The sequence below is a fragment of the Cryptomeria japonica genome, chromosome 10 (assembly GCF_030272615.1).
Source record: "Cryptomeria japonica chromosome 10, Sugi_1.0, whole genome shotgun sequence".
In the NCBI taxonomy this organism is placed as follows: Eukaryota; Viridiplantae; Streptophyta; class Pinopsida; order Cupressales; family Cupressaceae; genus Cryptomeria; species Cryptomeria japonica.
Genome location: NC_081414.1, coordinates 282,152,437 through 282,173,657, shown reverse-complemented (window position 1 = coordinate 282,173,657; position 21,221 = coordinate 282,152,437). Strand labels below are relative to the sequence as shown.

The window sequence follows — 21,221 nt, the reverse complement described above, 5'->3', positions numbered from 1 at the left end:
CCTCTAGGGGTTTGAGACAGGGAGATCCCCTTTCTCCCTTCTTGTTTATTCTCCTAGCTGAAACCTTTAGTTGGGCTATTAGGGCTGCTAAAGTGGGGAGCTTTGGAAAGGTATAAGGATTCAGAATATTCCCCAAAGTATTTCTCATTGTCTCTTTGCAGATGATACTCTGTTATTTGGACATGCTTCGTTAGTTGAGGCAAAAGTGATTAAAGGAATAATATAGAATTATGCATCGTTTTCTGGTCAGAAAGTGAACAGTGATAAATCAAAGATTTTTTTCCTTAATACATCACAACTGGTTCAACATAGGTTGCAATGCTTTTGGGGATTTGAGACTGGAAATCTTCGATGTACTTACCTTGGGATTCCTTTCTTTGTTAAACAGGATAAGATTGGTTTTTGGGATAAGATTATTTCGGTCATTTCTAAAAGAATTCTCTCATGGAATCATAGATGGTTAACTTTGGCAAGTAAAAGTGTTCTCATCAAGTCTGTTTTGATTGTTGTTCCCATATATCTCATGTTTGTTTTGAAGTCTCCAAAAGAAGCTATTGTTAGTTTACTGGATACTCTTAGAGATTTTCTTTGGAACAATAATAAAGATGGCAAGAAGAAACTCCCTTTAGTTGCATGGGATAAGGTGTGTTTTCCTAAGGAACTTGGGGGAAAAGGAATTCGGGGTCTGGAGAATCGAAATTTAGCCTTAGGTGCTAAGTTGGTTTGGAAATTATATGACAAGCCTAGCTCCTTATGGGCACAGATTATGTTTGCCAAATATTTAAATAATGGACCAAGAGAGTACATTTTTAAAGTCTCAAATTTGCCTTCGGGTTCTGCTATTTGGAATTTCCTTTGTAAATGTAGATAAGTTATTTTGCCTCATCTCTCATGGATTGTTCATAATGGTAGAAAGGTCAGATTATGGGATGAAGTATGGAATGGACACACACCTTTGGTGAATATTAGGGATTGGTCTCCTCTTATCACTGTTTTTTCCTCCCTTTGGGGTGTTTTTGTCGTAGATTATTTTGAAATTGTGACTAGTGGACCCCTTAAGCTAGCTAGATGGAAGTCGATTGATTTCTTAGATGTTGATCAAAGTATGGAATTAGATTTTGTGAAGATTTTGGGAGATAGAATTGTATTTCTTTCTGATTCTGAGGATGAACTCATTTGGACAAGAATATTTCTGGTAAGTACACTGCTAAAGATGGTTACAACTCTCTTATGGTTGCTAAAGATTTATCATCTTGGCCTTATAAGTTGTTTTGACATTCAGCTTGTCTTCCTAAAGCTGGAGCCTTTGCTTGGTTGGCAGTTCAGGACAGAGTCCTTACAGGTATGAGACTAGACAGGCTTGGTATTACTGTTGTTTTCCCTTGTGTCCTTTGTAACAAAAATTTGGAATCTTCTTCACACCTGTTCCTACATTGTGATTATGCTTATGAATGTTAGTAGTGGTTGTTTGAGAAGTTAAATATATCCTTTGTTATTGGTGAGGATCTCATTTCCCATTTTAGATATTGGCCCTTTATGTTTGCCTCATCTTTTTATGCATGCCTTTGGATCATATCTCCATCTATTGTGATTTGAAATGTTTGGCTAGAGAGAAACAATAGGATATTTAAAAAAACAAGGTCTCCTATGTCTGAGGTTCTATTAAAAATTGAGTCTTCCATCTCTGAGGTTGCTTTGTTGTTTATTTATAAGAATTTGGAAAATCTTCTTTTTCACATTGGGATAGTAGAGTTACTAGAGTTTGGAAGATGATGTCAATTTTACCCTCTCATGGTTCAATTTTAAAAAAGAATGATGCAATAGGTAAGAGATGCTCTGCTAGATGGAAACCTCCTCTGCAGGGGCACTTTAAACTGAATTTTGATGGGGTCTCTCATGGTAACCCTGGGTCGGCTGGGGTAGGCATGGTAATTTACGATCACAATGCAAATTTTATTCAAGCTAAGTGTCATGCTATTGGTTTTAAAACTAACAATTATGCGGAATTTCATGCTTTGTCTTTTGGATTGGATATGGCAATCTCTTTGAGAATTAACGACTTAATAATTGAAGGTAATTCTATGGTGATTATTCAATGTGTTATGAAATAGAAATTGAATTGTTAGAATTTGTAGCATATACATGATTCCATTTTACAAAAATTAGAATTGTTTGAATCTTTCTTGGGATCCCATTGTTACAGAGAAGTTAATAAGATTGCAAATTATTTGGCAAATTTAGCCATTGATAGCAATGCTAATCAGCGAGAGGTGGGTTTTGAGGAAATTCCTTCTAGGGTATGGGAAGGTTTGCAGCAATAGTTATGTGATTTTCTTGAGTAATGTTGACGTAAAATTTTATGATAATAATTATTCCCATTTTCCCCTTTCATTTCAAGTATTCATGTTCATTGTCTGGAGGAGAGTTCGAGCTCATGGTATTTGATACAATAGTGTTTTTCCAAAGGTTTTTTGATACTTTCTTTTTTGGCAGGAAGGTTTTTGGCTCATGGGATTTGGCACAGGGCTTTGGAAAATTTTGTCTTCTTCCATTGATAGCAGTTGTGGAGTCTACATTTGAAAATTATCCAATGGGTTTTTTTGGCAAATTGTCATATGGGCTCTATGCAAAACTAATATTATATGTGTTGTGACCACATTTTGTATGTGGTTTTGGGCAGGGTGTATAAACTGATATGTTAGATACTATAGGTTTATTTTATGAGCTGTGATCGGAGGTTATCTTCCCAGGGTTCTTTCCTCCAGTATGCTCTTTGAATCCTATGTAAAAAATAAAAAATATTAATAAAAAAGTTTAGTGGAAAAATCCACTTTTATTGAAAAAAAAATTATGTGATTTGATTTACTATATTTTGAGATATTAACAATAATGTGAAATTTAATGTTGATGTATGTTAAATTAGTTAAATGTAATAAATTAATATTATGTAATATTTTTACCCCATCTGGTAAATTGTATGCGCCCCAACTATTTTATATATTTATACATGAGTACTATTGGTGTTTCAGGAGTGGTTGTAGGTACTGAGTATCGACTTCAACAGGCTACATAGGTATGCACGCACCCTCCCTAATGGTGGTTAATAGTAGATAGCACATTGGCCAAAATTATCACCGAACCTTATTGTGTCATTCCCCATGTGAATACCAATACAAACCCAAATACCAGGTTTGGTAATTTTTTTAATACCCTAAGATTCTCTTGTGGTCAAACAATAAAAAGTGCATGCATATTTGTGTTTAATTGCATCTTATTGTCAATTCTAATTATCGAAATGAATTTTAATGATTTTAATTGTAATTTTATATTTTAGAATAAAATGTGCCTTACGAGTATTCATTTCACTGACATTTTCATAAATAGAGCATATGGACAATTTTGAGGAATTTAAAATATTATTCCTTTATATATTTTTTATTATTTTCCAAAAGTAATTTGTGAGTGGGGTTTCATTTGAGAAAATTAGGTCATTTTAATACTTTGTTTTATTTTGGGATTTTTGAGCTCTCAAAACCCTCCCAACACTTGTATCGAAATTTTTGTTTGGAGTAGATTCTTAGAGAAATTTTACAGGTAGTTTAACTGAATTAGGGATGGCAAATCATTTAGGTTGCTCCTTGGATTCGAGATCTCTTTTTGAGATTTTAGAGATTTATCTTTCATTTCTGGTGCAAAATTGAGGTAAGAACCTCATAACTTTCTTTATGCTTAATATTTTCAATTTAAGTTATTTGTAAATGAATCATTGGAAGATTTAGAACATTTTTCTTATGCAAACTATTTCATTTCAAATTGAGTATTTAAGTTGTTGTGAGGAAATTTTAGGAAACCATTTTTGCAAAATACTACCATGCCGAATTTTTAATTGAATGGACAATTTACAAAATTGATTGTGGAAATCCAGTGTTGGGTAGATATGATTTTAAAAAGGTATTCCTACTTTTCAATGGTGGTTTGTACTATTTTGTCATTTTTGAGAAAATTTGTGATGTGTTTGAAAGTGGATTATAGAATATTTTGTGTTAAATTATACTATAAATAAAGGTATTTATGTATGAAATTTCAAAACTGAATCACTACAAATCTCGTATCATATTGATTTCGTGTATTGGACATTTTTTCCTATTTTATGACTTTTGCTCATTCTAGTTAAATAATGAAATTATAAAGTTGATATGGTTTAATTTTGGTTTCAATGAGCCTAGGGTAGGTAGTAGAGTCAATTATGGAAGTGGCTCCCAATGTGTGCTAGACCTAAAGTTGCACACTAACAATCATGGAATGGGAAGTTACTTAATCAAGTGATAATTAAATTAAAACATGGGTAATAAAACTTAACTAAGATAATTGGATGCCCCTTGCATGCTTTGAGCGCTTGTATAAGCTAATGATGACTTGGGAAGATATGCTCTCTTCTGGAGCGTCGAATTGAGAAAAATCGAGTCACCTTGTCTATATGATAGGACTACTCAATTTTTTGTGAGCCATTCCTTGAGCTATGTGATAACACTCCACTCTCTTACTCTGTAATAGCTAGCCTTGTATATTTTCGTTGGTGTTGTCTTCCTTGTTGGTGTTGTTTAATTGATAATCACATGGTTACGATGTGTGTTGGCTCACAACGTTATATGTCACCTTGCATTTGGATGATGAGTGGTATTCTTACCTCGATGCTTTATCTTTTCTATGCTTGTATGGTGTGTAATCCATTCTCTTGCATATATTTGTTTGCAATAGAGATGTTTGGTGTTTCTCTCCTTTGGGGATGTTTACTTTGTGATCATGTTTATTTTTTATACTTTGTAGATGGCTTGCATGTAAACCTATATTCCTATGTGTATTCTATTGAAAATATAGTTGCGTTATCATTTGATGTCAAACTTATTTGGTGTCACTTATAATTGATGTCATAAGTAAAGATGAGTTTGTGTTGTTTGTGATTGTGTGTAGTGGTGACAAAGGTGAAGAAGTTGCAATTGTTCAATTGTGTGGTTGTCGTATGTGGTTCAAAAATGAGTATTAAGATGCTATTATGTTGTTTGGAGGTGATGTTGAGTAAGTATGAGGTGTTTTCAAAAGATGAAAAATGGTGGGAGTTACAATATAGAGGAAAGAGTATTCAATGGCTTTATGGAGGATGCTCTACTTTCCTTTGATTTTTGAAAATGATGGTTTGCAGTTTTGGATATCATATCTATGTTCTATAGATGTTGCACTATCATGTTTTCAAGTCCTCTATTGTTCAAACTGTAAAGTTAGTGGTTGTAGTTTGGTGGCAGTGAGGTTGTCTATTGGGATTGTTTTGGAGAATGCTTTGCATTGTTACATTATGATGATTGAAGTGATGTGACTTGGAGGACATATTAATATGGTTCGTTTAGCGTTCTAGTTCAAATTTCATGTGTTGGTTTATTGTTTAGTGTGATTAGTTGTGTGAGACTCTCGCCTACTCAATTGATTTATCTTATTTGGATCATACTCTTTTGATCTACATATGTTTTAGACATTAAATTAAGATGTTGTTATGAGTCTTACTATGACATGTGAAGATCCACATCAATTGATTTTTTTGGGTTGATCAGTCAACCTTCTTTATCGGTTATCTACATAGTACGTTTGATGTCGACTTTGGAGGATATGTTAATAATGTGCAATTCATTGGAATTGAATTAGATAGACGTGTTGTGATGCATTTGGCCCCCTTTATCTCTTGGAGTGGGACAATATTTGGTTTAGTTTCCATTTGTGGCTAATTTTATGTAATTCATATAGATTATGTTTGTGGCCAACCTAGTTGAGGGTTTCAATGAATAAGCTAATAAATAAAAATGTGTAGATGTGTGTATTGTGATATGATTTGGTGTGGATTGAATAATGTGCAAATGTATGTAAAGAAGTAGAAGTGCAAATTTCAGTTTGTGTTGAGCTTTGATGATCATGTACATCAATGTGATAAGAGTTTTGATGTAGTGAACGTATGAGTTATATTTGCCAAGATATTGTTTGCTTGACAAAGTGGTTCAAGGATAATTTCATGATTCAGAGATCTTGTTCATTTCAATTCATCATTTTCCTGTGCATACTAAAAGACAATATGTCCTCTTGGTATCTTGTGCAAATTTATATCTTGCCCTAGAGAAGTGAACTTCAATAATGCATGTCCATTTGTATCTTTCCCTAGGATTGTGTGTCTTAGTAATGCAAGTCCATAGTATCTTTCCCTAAGGTTATGCACCTTAGTCATGCAAATCCACATTAGGAGTAGTGAGCTACCTTGGCCTTGAGTCTAAAACATTTTAATCAATTATTCCTTGCTTAGGGTTTTCTACGTAAATCTAGTATTTTCTTGTGTATCTTGTTTTGTCTTTTCATGTTTCATTATTGTAGAGATAAGATAACTGTAGTTTTAAGTTTAAGGGCTTACAGCTAAACTAGTTTAAGGTTTATATTGAATCCCTCCCCCACCTCTTAGTCATGTGGTGTGTTCAACGTATTCTTGTTTAAGTATTTGGGTCATGTAATTATCTCCATGAGCATGGTGGGGTGAACCTCTAAGTTCCACATGGTCAAGTGGCTTTGATAACCATCATTAAGGACCAAAAGTCATGGCTTTGTGGATGACATCAAGTTCATTCTACTATCATTTTTCTCTTATACTCTTATTATGTTCATATCAATTCTTATAAATTTAAGCTTATGGTTTTTTGGATCCAAGATATATTGATGTATGTGTATATTAGGCACTCCTCATGGAAGATGATGTAATCAAATGAAAATGGTAATGGATTATGTAAGGTGGGAAAAACAGGCTTCACACATCTATACATGCAAACAAGGAATCTATTTTCCAACCTAATTATATTGGAAGGAGAATGATCCATTAGGCTGTAGATAATCTAAGCACAAAGAGGATTTAGTGGTCGTTGACTGTCAATGGAATATGACTATGCAAATTGTAATTGAAGAATGCAAGAAGTAGGTCCAAATAGATGGAAATGACAATTTTTAGCATGTACAGGAAGACAGAGAACTGGGAGACCAATTTTAGAAAAAGGACTAGCAGAGTAGACTATGACTAACCTGCAATCTAAATTTTAGGTATAAGTGGAAGGAGTGAGGAAATATACTTGACCTTTCCTCGAGACTGAGGCAGTCTGCTTGGCCCACTCCTAACAATTTCAACTCCAACGAATTGCAAATTGTAGCTCTCCTCCTGCTCATTTTGTACTTGTTTTTGTTGGTTTATCATCTATTCCAACACAAAAAGAGAAGAAATATTGAGTAGAAAGTGAATTTCCTAAGTCAAACCCCAGTTTTAGAAATTAACCTCAAAATTGAATCAAATTGAACTTTAATTAAAAGTGTGTTGATATGTAGTAGAGGGTAGAACTGAAAATGGAATGCTTGTACCATCATAAACCTTCTTGATGTTGAAATACTCATGAAGATGTCGACGTTGACTTGAATGAACTTGACTTTAGGAATGGAAGATCATAAAATCTAAAACAAATGCATAGATTTGCAAATTACTCCTAATCTCCAATGTCTTAATACTTGTTCTCTTGCTCTTTAAATTGAATTATCCTTTGTTGTCTCCTTTTTCGTCTTTATATCGTCTAGCTACCCAAAACGAGGGAGGATACCTTGCTTATATACTTCTCCAAAGGATTTTGGGGTGCGAAACACAAACCAAGCCATGACGAGTAGAGATTTCACTAGAATATGACTATGCGAATTGTAATTGAAGAATGCAAGAAGTAGGTCCAAATAGATGGAAATGACAATTTTTAGCATGTACAGGAAGACAGAGAACTGGGAGACCAATTTTAGAAAAAGGACTAGCAGAGTAGACTATGACTAATCTGCAATCTAAATTTTAGGTAGAAGTCGAAGGAGCGAGGCAATCTACTTGACCTTTCCTCACCACTAAGGCGATCTGCTTGGCGCACTCGTAATAATTTAAGCTCCAACGAATTGCAAATTGTAGCTCTCAACCTGCTCATTTTGTACTTGTTTTCGTTGGTTTGTCATCTATTCCTACACAAAAAGAGAGGAAATATTGAGTAGAAAGTGAATTTCCTAAGTCAAACCCCATTTTTAGGAATTAACCTTGAAATTGAATCAAATTGAACTTGAATTGAAAGCATGTTGATATGTAGTAGAGGCTAGAAATGAAAATGGAATGCTTGTACCATCATAAACCTTCTTGATGTTGAAATGCTCATGTAGATGTCGATGTTGACCTGAATGTACTTGACTTTAGGAGTGGAAGATCATAAAATCTAAAACAAATGCATAGATTTGCAAATGACTCGTAATCTCCAATGCCTTAATGCTTGTTTTGTTGCTCTTGAAATTGAATTATCCTTTGTTGTCTCCGTTTTTATCTTTATATCATATAGCTACCCAAAATGAGGGAGGATACCTTTCTTATATACTTCTTCGAAGCATTTTGGGGTGCAAAACACAAACCAAGCCAGCACAAGAAGAGATTTCTCGTTTAACCCTACTAACTATTAAGTGGTCCAAATTTGGTGCTAAACATGGGGGAACACAGTGCCCTTAATGGCCCATGCTCAAGAGAAAGTTGTCATAGGCACCTTTCTCCCTCCAAAATAGTTCCAAATATGGACCTGAGGTCTAAAATAGGATGGAGAAGTTGGAATGGGATTTTAAATTGGGTTTTATCAAGCATGTCGAGCACATAAGGCCAAGAATGCCAAAATAGGCCCTAGATAAGCAAGAAATTGCATAGGGATGCAACTTACGATGATACAAATTATGAAACCATCTTTTGTAGTCTTGTAAAGTGTCCAAGTGTGGTAGTTATTGGTCGTTTGTGTTATTTATCTTAGAACAAGAGTTTAGGTTATTATGTAGGTGCATCTCTCACTCCCCATCGTCTCCTTGTGCACGTCAGTAGTGCCTAGTATCCGAGGGTGTAGTTTGCCTACTTTGTCCCTTTATCTTTTCTAACATTTTTTAGTTCCTTGGGCATTCCCAAGGTTCTTTTTATACTCAATGCATCTGTGGTGTTTGTGGGATTGATCCCCAACTTCGATATTTTCACTAGTCGGGACACCAATATGGAACAAAGGACGACAATGTGAAATTGGGTTACTAGGGGCACTAGTGCCTTAAATGTACACTAGAATGCCTAGAGGACTAAGGCGCATTGCACTAGTTTCCCTCTAGCATGCATGTATCCTGTTAGTGTGCATAGTCCCTTGTGGGTGCCCTAGTCCCATGTACTTGTCCAGTAGGGTTTTTAGGATCCTAGAGGGGCACTTTGAGGGATTTGAAATCATCGTTAAGGCTTGGAGAGTCAAGAAAGCTTGTGAAATGGTCCAATTGTGTTTTCAATAAGCTCTATGGGTTTTTATTGTATTGGTCTATGTGATGGTGTCCATATAATGCCAATTGTCACACCTAGGACTGAGAATAAATCCTAGTTTATTTTGAGAAATCTTCGACCTTATGAAGTCTTGATAGGTTCAAAACCATTGATCTACCTTACCTTTAAGGTGTTATGACCTTCCTCAATGGTTTGTTGGTTTTTAGGGACTTCAATATTTGGCTCCTATGTTGTCACATTACAACAAGATGTCATATGTTTACAGCTAAGCTAGTGACACATACATGTGGCTATGGAGTTTGGGCTTGAGTTGGTCGGCTTAGTGGGATGTGGATTGGAGGTGGATGAATCCTTCATCCCATCTTGGTGTCATTTGGTGAGAGGACGTGGTTGAGGTATGTGTTGATCATTGTCGAAGAATCATTCTTCCTCTCTTGTTATTTTCTTTCTTTTCATGGTAAGTGATGGTTTCGTTGTTAGTCTTTCACTATGGTCACCTTGCTTGTGTAATGGTGTGGTCTTGAATAGACGTTATTGTGTGTCGTAGTCTCACTTGAGACACTTGTGCGTATATCATCATGAAAGTGCATCATTTTCTATCATTATCCTTGGTGTTGAAGTTGTTAAGTTTAAATGAAATGTTTTCAAAAAAAAATATTTCGAGTTTACTTGGCTTGTTTCCGCTAGGTTTCCTTCACGAGGCATTACAATTCCTCCAAAAACAATATCATTACTTCATATTGCACATCCTTATTACACCTCCTCAATTGTTTCCCATACTTCTCATACCACTATTTTTTGCTTATTTTTACAATTGATACACACTATTTCATGACTTTGGAACCTTCAAAAAAGTTGGATAACATGCTCAACAATAAATATTCTATTATATATAATCCTCCACATCATACACCACTTGTCTTTAAGGTTTTCACATATCCATTGCATCCCAATTTCCTTGTATCTAGATATCAAATATATACTGGGAAAGCAAGCCCTAATATCCATTTACAATATTTGAATGCTACATATTTGGATTTAATATTTGTGGATGTGATCTTACTCAAGTTGTTCTCGTGAACCTTTAAAGATTATGCTATTCCAAAAACTTACTCTTTATTACATCCTTTTGATGAACTAATCATCTTCTTCTTCTAACAATTTTTTTCATAGCATGATAACTAAGTGATTTGAATAAGCATATTGAAAAGTGTAATGAGCCTATTAACAATCTTGTTACTCACTTTTGATAATCATGTGGTAAAATAAAGCATTTCTTTAATGTTGATGAACTATAAATTTTATTATTTAAGTGACCCCTTCCTACTTTTCAAAAACATATGTACTTGTCACATCCCTCAAAGGATCCCATTTTAACTTGTTGATGATAGGTACATCGATCAATTCGTTGATGGAATGGTTTAAGGTGATGCAAGTTTCATAATTCATTTGGGAGTATTCTAATACCAACTTCAATACTAATATTATTGGTGCTTGTCAATACCATGGATCCATGCTATAATGAAGACATAAATAACAATCTTCCAATGCCAACACCAACTTTAATGAAGATTCCATAAACACATTGAGATATGCTTACACCATAATACAAAATTACTATAATTCAAAATCATTATTTAAGAATCCAAATTCATTTTAAATCTATTAATAAATTATTTTACAAGTCTAATATATAAATTTATAAAGAAGAACATTATCAAAAAGATTGGGGAGCAGAGTTACGAGATTTTAAAGGCCGCCTCTGATAGTATCAAGGTCCTTATTAGCAAACTCGAACAAGTCCAATGGGATAAGGTCATCGACTGAGAAGAAGGACGAAACCCCTCAAGATAAGGAAGCTGGTCCCAAAAAAAGAACAAGAGCAAGTGCCAGGAAGAAGCAAAACCAAAGCAGGGACATTGAAGATCTCAAGAGGACTGTTGTGACAATGGAGCAATTGGAACTGGAAGCTGCCGAATTGCTAAAGAACTTCACCTAGGCTTGGCTGTTTTTATCTGCTTTCGCTGTTGTGTGGTGTTTAGTTTCTTTGTGAACATTGTGTTTTTTCTGCTATTGGCTTTTTGTTTTCGGCCAGCTGTCCTTTATGTGGTTGCTGTCTTTTGTTTTTCTGGTGGACTCTGATGACTATCTTTTGAATCTTTGATGTAAAGGGTTTCAAGACCTTAAACCCTGTTTTCCCTAATCAAAAACATTATCAATTGTATAAAACAAACATCTCTTATTATAGCATCACAGGTCATACTAAAGGCACGAAAAGATAGAAATAAATGAGGACGGCACTAGCTGGACGAACAGCCCTCATGAAAAGACCTGAAAAGCCATTTAGTACAGTTAGTACTATTGCGGCCATTAAAACTGGATAACACAGAGTCATGCGGGCATTAAAGGGTCATGGATAAGAAGGATAATTAGTTCATTGGTTTGGAGGCAATGGAGATTTAAATCGCCCAACTGAGATGCACAAAACACTTCTTTTTATATAAAGTATGGCATGGCATCATTTTTTAGCGCATAACTGAGCGCCACTCTACTACAGACTGAGGTACCATATCAATAATGCCACCACTCAGACAAAAGAAATGGTAAAGAATGTTTTGATTTTAGGCGTAGTACAAACGTGAATTTCATTTTGTATAGGGAGAGTTATAGAAAATTCAATTTAGATACAAGAATTATCTGACTTTATTTTGCAGATTAAGGAAACGTTTCCAAGGTTTCTCCATAATGAAGATCCGTTGGGCTGATTGCAGATTAACGTGTTTAAATTTAGGGTTATCAAGCTAAGAAGTTGCTCCAAGTTGACCAACTGAGGAATATTGACAGGAATCATACCTTTACTAGTAGATCATGTCCCCGAAGGTTCTTTGATCCGCCGAGTATGTACAAAAGAACCTCGAACATAACAGATACAAAATTTATCGAAGAAAGCTTTTACTACTACCCAGTGTTAAAAATTTTGAAGCTTAAACAAAACACAGAATTTTAGATTCTTTGATGCATACACGGTCTATAACTTAGAATGTTAGGCAATTGATAAAAATATTGGTCCATTCAGTTTACTATCAATTTTTAACATCTGAACATGAAAAACCGTACTCTGTAAATTTCATTCTGCATGACTGGTTGAAAGCCATCAAAGATTTCAAACCACATACAATCCTAGACACATTGCACTGATAAGTATATACAGACAGCATCATGCCAAAACCGCCCTGCCAGCATTTGACAGGAACTATGCTACAGCCCAGTGAAAACTATATAAAGACAGCATTATAGCATCATTTGGCAGGAACTATGCTGCAGACCAGTGATAAGTATATACAGACAGCATCCTGTCAAAACCGTCCTACTAACATTTGGCAGAAACTATGTTGCAAGAAAGTATTGTTTTTCATACTCATCTAGTTTTTATAGAACCCCTTTCAGCATTTGGTCAAAGGAATTGCAACTGTTTAAGATGTAACTCCAAAGTTTTGGGGGCGTTATTAAAAATTTTATTTCTCCATTTTCAGTTTGCTGCAATTTGAGGCTAAATTTGCATTACATGACTATGAATAAACCAGGATAACCTACACCTAATCTTATCTAATGGTGTAAACAATGTTTACTTTTATTGAGTACGGATGGTCTACCTAATCTAGCTATGTGCCTGATTATAAATGGATACTTTGGATACTTTTCTCTTGTATCTGTTTACTGGAGAAATGTACGATATGATTTATGATTGGTACTATACACAATACTATGTAATTAGAAATAGTTAACTGTTATATATTACTAAAGTTAGTCAATTTTTGTCTAAATAATAGTGTCTTCTTAAATAACAATTTAATAAAGTGAATACATTTGATTACTTTTTAACCTGGTATTATTTTTTTTATATCCGTTGGTTAGAGAGTAACTTGTGTGGATTTAATGTGTTAAACATGTGTTTGCCTTTCGGGTAGTTGAATTTTGAATAAAAGTTGAAATTTATCAAGAAGGAGTGGCAGGCCATTAAAGGCCTCAAGCTGTTAAATAAACTGTAGCTTCTCAGGTGGTCCCTAGCTGTACGTCTCTCTTCTCTTCTCTCCTCTTCTCTTTTTTCTGTTGGTTGCTTTTTCTTGTTGTCGGCTCTTTGTTTTTCTAGTATTACAGTTTGTGAGATGTTTCTTTTGTTTTGATAGCTGCTATGTGTAATGGGTCTGAGTCCTTTCTTATGCTTATTTAATAAAAAAAATTATCGAGAAACTTTAAAACTCTATATTGATTATTTGATTGTGACATAAATCTAGATCCACTAGACTAGTATTTGTTACACCTTATGATGTGCAGATTATATATACTGGCTATAAGATGAACCCCACATTGGAACCAAGTTTGACACAAAATGTCAGTGTAAGTGATGGATGCCATGGTCTAACATCATATCTTCGAGATTAACCAACTTTCACAAATAGCACAAAGGTGAAGAGTGCTATCAGCTATCCTATTTGTCGTAGAAGAGGAGTTAACTGATTGTTACGTTGTATTGGGACATTAGTTGGTTATCACATGTATCTCAAAGGTGGCCAAAGGGTTTAGTTGCATATCACTGGAACCAAGTTTGCCACAAGTGCAAAATGTCACCAATACTGTGTAAGTGATAGATGCCATGGGCTAACATCATATCTTCGAGATTAACCAACCTCCACAAGTAGCACAAAGGTGAAGAGTGCTACGAAATATCCTAGAATGCAAAGTACTACCCATGTTGTGAAGGGTTTAGTTGCATATCACCAAAGCCATATGGTGATATATGTCTAGAATTACCCCTTCAAGGATGGATAATACTTAGAATTACCCCTTCTAGGATGTATAATACTTGCTGATGGCTTTGAAGTGATAAAAATCAAAATCCACTAACTTGATAGTTCAACAAGTTATGAGAATCTTATAAACGGTCTTATGTGATGTGTGTTACACCTGCACCTTATCTATTAAATTATTATTACGAATGCAACATGCTTTATTATCATTATAGCCCATACATGTTGGACATTACATTAGTTTGGATAGTTTATAGTTCAAATAAAATAAATTAGTTAGAAAGTTTTTAGGAAGTTACTCCTGTAGGTAAGTTGCTTGTCAATGTTATGTACTGAAAAACCATCTAAAACAATTAATAATATATTTTTTATATCATTTTATTTGACAGAGCAATTATCTGTCTTGTGGCTATGAAGAATGGACATTTCATGAGGCATTTTAAATGCGGATTGCAGTCCTAATAAAATTGCAATTGCAATAGCTTTTTCATTTTTAATGAAATTTTACAAATCAAAATATTTCGGAAAGAAGAGTAGAATAGAACCAAAAAATGGTTTGATGAAATTATTAATATTTCACGAGCTGTTCAAATCAGAAGTCCCTGGTTTACCATATATATGCGTTATGGTTTACCATCCTCATTGAAAGTAGATGCCGTCAAATAAGTATTCTAAGGGAATGCATGGAGGGAGGGGCATGGTACAAAGTGTACATTATAACTTTCTGCAGATTGAATACATTATGAGAATATCTAGGCCTGAAAGTGGCCAGGTTGGATTGGTATTTTTGGTTTGTTCGAACGTTATGTGCCTTTTCTATTTCTAATATTTTAAAGTCCTTCTTCCTACACGCGGGTTGGATAATTTCTTTTATTTTTCTTAATTGATTTGATGGTTAATCACAATCAGATAGTTGTTTTTGAAGGCAAGAGTTGCATAGAAATTAGGGTTTTGAAATAACTTTAGCAGTTTGGTTGGGGAGATGAATCTAATGAAGGTGTTGATATATAGTTCATTGAAAAATCGTAGATGTAATGTTTAAATTAAAGGTGTAATAAGAATTTTTGAAATAGGAAGAAAATAAGAGGAATATTTTTTACAAGATAAAGTGAAGGGAATTAATTCTTGATAGTCTTATCTTAGATGTATTAAATATATTTTAATTTCTAATGAAAATTGTGATGAATTTTATGGCTACACATATTGTTTCAATTGTTGGGGTCATCTATGGTATACTTGTTGATCGCTAGATTTTAAAAGATGGTAAATCAGAGGTTGGAGGAAATGGAGGCAAGGGGACATCACTCATCTTGAGTTAGCTTCTCACTGAGAGATGATTCATTACATGGGAAGCACCTTTCAGTTTTCATGTTTGTGTCTCTAAAGAAAAGAGGGGGCTCGACATCATTTGTGTCCCTAAAGAAAAGAGGAGGCCAAGTATCTTACGATTGCTTATGAATGTTCCTAAATAAAAAAAGGGAGCCTAGCATCACGAGATTCTTGTGAATGCATTCAATGTATTCACGTTTGGTTGATCTTTTGCACAACAAGGGAGGCATGTGACACACTCGGATGAGATGCCGACTCTTAGAGGAAAGTTGTTCTCTTATATGTAGCTCTAGAGGAGACATTTTGACACACTCAGAGGAGATGTGGATTTTCGAAGGAAAGTTGTTGTCACATTGTGTAGGAGGTTGAGGAAACTTTATGTTCTCTCCTGTTCTGGAGAGGTTTGCGAGTTCTACAGTAAAGAGATCCATTGATGAGGTCAATCCAATGTTTCTTGGGTCAGCGAGGAGGATTGGTGAAGGCACTTCGTCAAAGTCTCCAGAAGGGTTTTTGTGATCAACCTTGCAATACTCTACCTTTCTTTAGATTAATGTAATAAAGGGGAAATGTTGGATATTACATTAATATGGGTAGTTTATACTTTATAGTTTAAAAAAAATTATTTAGATAGTTTTGGGGAAGTTATTCCCATAGGGTAGCTACTTGTTGGAAAATAAGTCTTTCAAAATCCAATGCAATGTATTGGAAAACCATCTAAAGCAATTAATAATAAATTTTCTATATTATTGTATCTATGGTAATGGTTTGATCTTCTATTTAATCTTGTGCTCTTCCATTTTTTTACAATACAAAAGACTAAGGAAAAAGAATGGAAGCTATTATGTAGTATAGGTTGCACTAACATTCCTTTTTATAGCTGAAAAAGATGAATGTAGTAGTGTCACATTTACCTCTGATTGTTATTTGATCATTATGTAATTTTGTAAATAACTTCAAGTTTTGTGCATATTGTTATGCTTATGCCCTTACCAGTGATAGAAACAAGTAGCATGGGATGTTCACATGTCATCATAGGTGGCAATATATAGGGAAAATGATGGAACCCACATGGTGCATTATGTGAGATGCATTAAAATTCCTTTTCAGATATGATCTAATTATGAGATTATGCATTATATGACCTTAGAGTGACAATCTAACAACTGGATTCTTTCTCAACTAAGGCCTTAAATTGTTGAAAAACTGAACACATCCGATTTATTTTTGAGAAAATACACCCACATTTTACGGCTGAAATCGTCAACAAATAACAAGAAGTGTCTGCAACCAATAACAGATGGAGTGATCATTGGCCCACATACATTAGCGTGAACCAATTGAAGGACCTTGGAGGCTCACCAAGAATCACCATCCGAGAATGGTGTCCCATGCTGCTTCCCAGGTTGACAGGCTGCACAAACTCCATGATTTTGAGGTTGGATCTCAAGTAGACCAGCAACCAAACCCTCCCGATATAACTAAGAGAGATACTGCATGTTTAAGTACCCATAATGCTGATGCAAAAGTATTCTGATGGATGTACTCCTAGCAACCAAAGCATGCTCCTGAGAATCACCGGAATTAGCAAGTCTATACAAACCATGATCCTTGAGTCCTAGAGCGATTGTAGTATGAGTCTCCCTATCAATGATGTTGTAGACGGACGAACTAAAGACAACATCTAATTGAGGAGAATGCCTCATGATCTAACTAACAGAGAGGAGATTATGTTCCATGCTTGGAACATAGTAGACATCAAGAAAAATTATATTTCTACCTCTTGAGTGAATCTAGACAGTGCCCTTACCAGGAACTGTGTACTCTTCTCCTACTTGGAAGATTATTGAATCCGAGAATGGTTCAAATTTCGTGAACCAATCCAGAAGATGAGTAAAATGCCACGAAGCCCCTCAATCAATATACCAAGCAGAAGAGTGTATTGGATCTATTGTTCTCTTGGCCATAAAAGCATAGAAAGTAGATTCTTTCTGTTCAAAGTGTTCGGCGATATTTTATTTGTGTTGAGACCCTCCTTTCTTTTGTTCAAAATCCAATCGAATTCGACGCTCAGTTTTCATGTGACCAAACTTAGACAATAATTGCACTGAACGTTCTTCTTCTTCTTCTTGTCCTGAGAAGAATCAGAGTCTTTCGGCTAAGAAGATTGAGCCTTCCCTTTTATATTCGAAGAAGATATGGCAAAGAACACTTGCTCGGTGGAGGTGGAACTGGTACTGCGTCCAAACTACTAGCGCCACCGATATTTCTATAAAATATTATTACAAAGATTGAAAAACTTCAAATCGAGGTGAGTGAAAGTTATATTCAGCATTTCAATGAAATGCTCATAAGATTTTGGCAAACACTTCATTGTGATGACGACCATGTCCTCTTCCTCCATTGTGCGACCAATCGCCTCAAGTTGGTCACGGATGTCCTTGATCTTGGTCAGGTGATCCTGCAAAGGTGTCCTTTCGTCCATCATAATCGAAAAGAGCATGTTCTTCAGAAAGAATACTCTTCTCTTGTCAGAGGTTTCATGGAGACTCTTCAAATGATCCCATATCTTCTTTGTTGTTTTGCCAGACGGTACCTAAGGTAGCTGCTCATTTATGACAGAGTTTGATGAGCATGACTGCTTCGCGTTTGCACTCATCCCATTTGTCCTGATCTTTTCCGGCAGTGGTTGGACATTGAGACGTACCTAAAACAACTGCATCAAGACATCGGTACTTAAAAATTGTTAACATACGCTTCTTCCAAGTGTTGTAGTTGCGGTCGTTGAATTTTTCGCTTCTTTTAAGCATTATATTCGTCAAAGATACCATCACGTACCTCAAGATCAAATTGGTGAAGGCACAAGTTCTAAGGCACGAAAAACAACAGATGAAAACAAAGGGTTTAAAAAATTCTGCAAGTCAAATTCGAAGGCAGAAACTTAAACCCTAGCACGATTTTCGAGACAATTTTTTCGGAAGACCTAGTAAAGGTCTTGAAAAACGCACAAGGAATTTGTAATCAGAATAATTTTTCGACTAAAGGGTCAAATCCGATTGTTCAAAAACCAAGGCACAGAAAATGATGCACCCAAAAAATATCCAAAAGCAACCCAGATCACATCTCGAAAAACCCCCAACGATTCTGCAACTAGAAAAAATTTTGCCTTGAAAAAGAGGGTCAAAGCCCTAGGCAAAGTTGCAGAAACCCTCTTAAGGCAAAAAAAAATTGTAAACCCAAAAAAATATGATGGTGACCTAGTTGAGGTTTTGAAAAACCCACCAAGAATCTCCAATCAGAATACAATTTTGACTTGAACTGAAGGGTCAAAAACCTAATCGAATGTGCAGAAACCCTAGGCAAAAAAAATTCTGCAGACCCAGAAAAATCTGACGGTGACCTACTTGAGATTTTGAAAAACCTAGGTGGCAGATTTTTTATTTCTTTTTAAAAAACCCTAGCCACAAAAAAAAACCTTTTTCGCGCAACAAAAAAAAACCCAGAAAAAAATCTGACCTGTTCAGGATACCAAGAAATTCAGATGCGAAAAACACAAACCCTTTGCACAGAAAATCTTGTCAAAAAATCGTGGGTTTTGAAGAGTCGATGCTGGAAAAAAACCCTCGTTTTTCCCTCTGAAAAAAAACCACGAATTTGCAAAGAAGGGTTTCGTTTTTTCATGAGAAAGACTCACGAAAATCAGAAAACAAAAACCCTCGAATTTCACTAACTAACTAACTTACTGCTACTGTAGACATTTAAGATGTCTAACAACACTAATATGACCATTAACAGTACATAGAATTTTTATTCTAACAATGTTTTAATTAACTAGGTGATGGGATGATGCATGAGATAGTTTGCATCCACTTCTATTTTTCCAATTGATCTTTATGAGACCATGTGATGTTGAAGTAATTTATATTAATTTATGTGATGGGTGCATGCACTAGTAACACTGTATGACAAATACTATGTATATGCATGATGCATGTAAATAAAGTACACTATCTATATACTGTGTATGCTTAAACTAGTCATTGTTTGTAATTATGATGTGCAACTAAAGTCATCACCTTCTGTCTAAATAATACGTGTTTGAGCCACCAATCATTCTATGAACATGAAATATATCTAAATGATATGGTCCTTGTGTGGTTTTTTTGTGTTTGTACACTAATTATTATTATGGAACAAACACTTAATTGGGATGTGATCATTATCAATTTTTATAATTAGACTAATTTGAAAGCTAATGAATAGTTGTGGTTTAGCTAATAAATAATCATAATTAGAAAAAAAGATCATATATGCTACATAAGAAGAGAGAATGAATTATCCCTATTTTCGTGTACGAACTACAAAATCTTTGCATAAGAGATGATGTAAATGCTAATGATCTTATTTATAGAAATGAACAAATTTATTCTAAGCCACTCTTGAGAATAGATGGGGGAAAAGACAAGTGAAAATTAAATATTTGACCAAAGAAAAAAAATAGTATTAGAGAACAAAAAAGTGGCTAAACAATATGAAGGAAAAACATGGGCTTCCAACAAAATGGTTGAAGATTCTAACAATCGGTGACAATCATGCACCAAGAAAGTCCTTAAATTTTGTTGTCCCCTTCATGCATTATTCCAAATTAATCTTCTCCTCGTAACCAAATACATACCTACAATTCTCAAGAGCCCATTATTTCCCCAATTATACAAGATATAACTTCTTCCATTGAGAAAACTCCCCCTCCCATGCCACCTATACAACACAACTGTTTTACCCCCATTTTCGTGCGTGTAGGTTTATATCTGATGATGGATGTCATAAAACAATGCAGAGTCAATTTTAATAAGTTGTGATATATTTTGAATAGGCAAAAAACCCAAGCCTAATCTATTGGATGCGCCTATCTTGTTGTTTTGGGTTGGATTCATGGGATATATGTATATTAAAGCCTCCTAATTGCATTCCTTCTAACCTCTGCAAATTGCAGACACCTTTAGAATGGCGTGCCCAACACCTATATCCAACACTTTTGGTACCAGATTTTAGATCCAAGTTCCTCATCGTACCTCTATTCCAGGTTAGGCTCACTGTGTTTGTTATTGTTTTTGTTTCTTTTGTGTACTGCTAAAATCAATAATTTTTCTATTGTTAATAATAGATCTCATACACATTCCATTACTTGAATAAGAGATGATTCTATGAAAATGTTAGTTGGTGTTGAATAAGAAAAAAAGAAATTGATGATTATCTCACCTTTCTTTTAGAACTTGTAATTATAGATTATTAGATCCTTGCAAATGAAAAGATTCAAGAGAGAATTAATGAGTTGTTACATAGGAGGTGGATACAAAATTATAAATTTATATAGGGAACTTTGGAAAGGTGTAAAGAACATTTTGGTCATCTTTCAGTGTGATCCAAAATATAATAAAAGGGATGGGTGACTTTGCAAGTCTAGATTAGATACCAAATATTTATTCTGGAGATGATCTAAGTACAATTCATACTTTCAAAGAATAATTTATTGATAGGCTACAAGAAGAGTCATATAATTGAGAAAAAATTAATCATTCAATTACTAGATCAATAAGATCATAGATAACTTCTAAGAAATTTTAGAAGAAAATGTCACAATATGAACAAGTGGATGATTCAAATCAAGATACTTTTGTTGAAGAAAGTGTTCATTTTTTCAATTGGATGAT

At 34.7% G+C, this 21,221-nt stretch overlaps 1 protein-coding gene across 1 annotated transcript in view; it reads right to left on the bottom strand.

The window, feature by feature from the left end:
• Positions 1 to 21,221, bottom strand: part of LOC131075836 (MADS-box transcription factor 13) — a 51,810-nt gene that overhangs the window by 15,502 nt on the left and 15,087 nt on the right. The window lies entirely within an intron of this gene.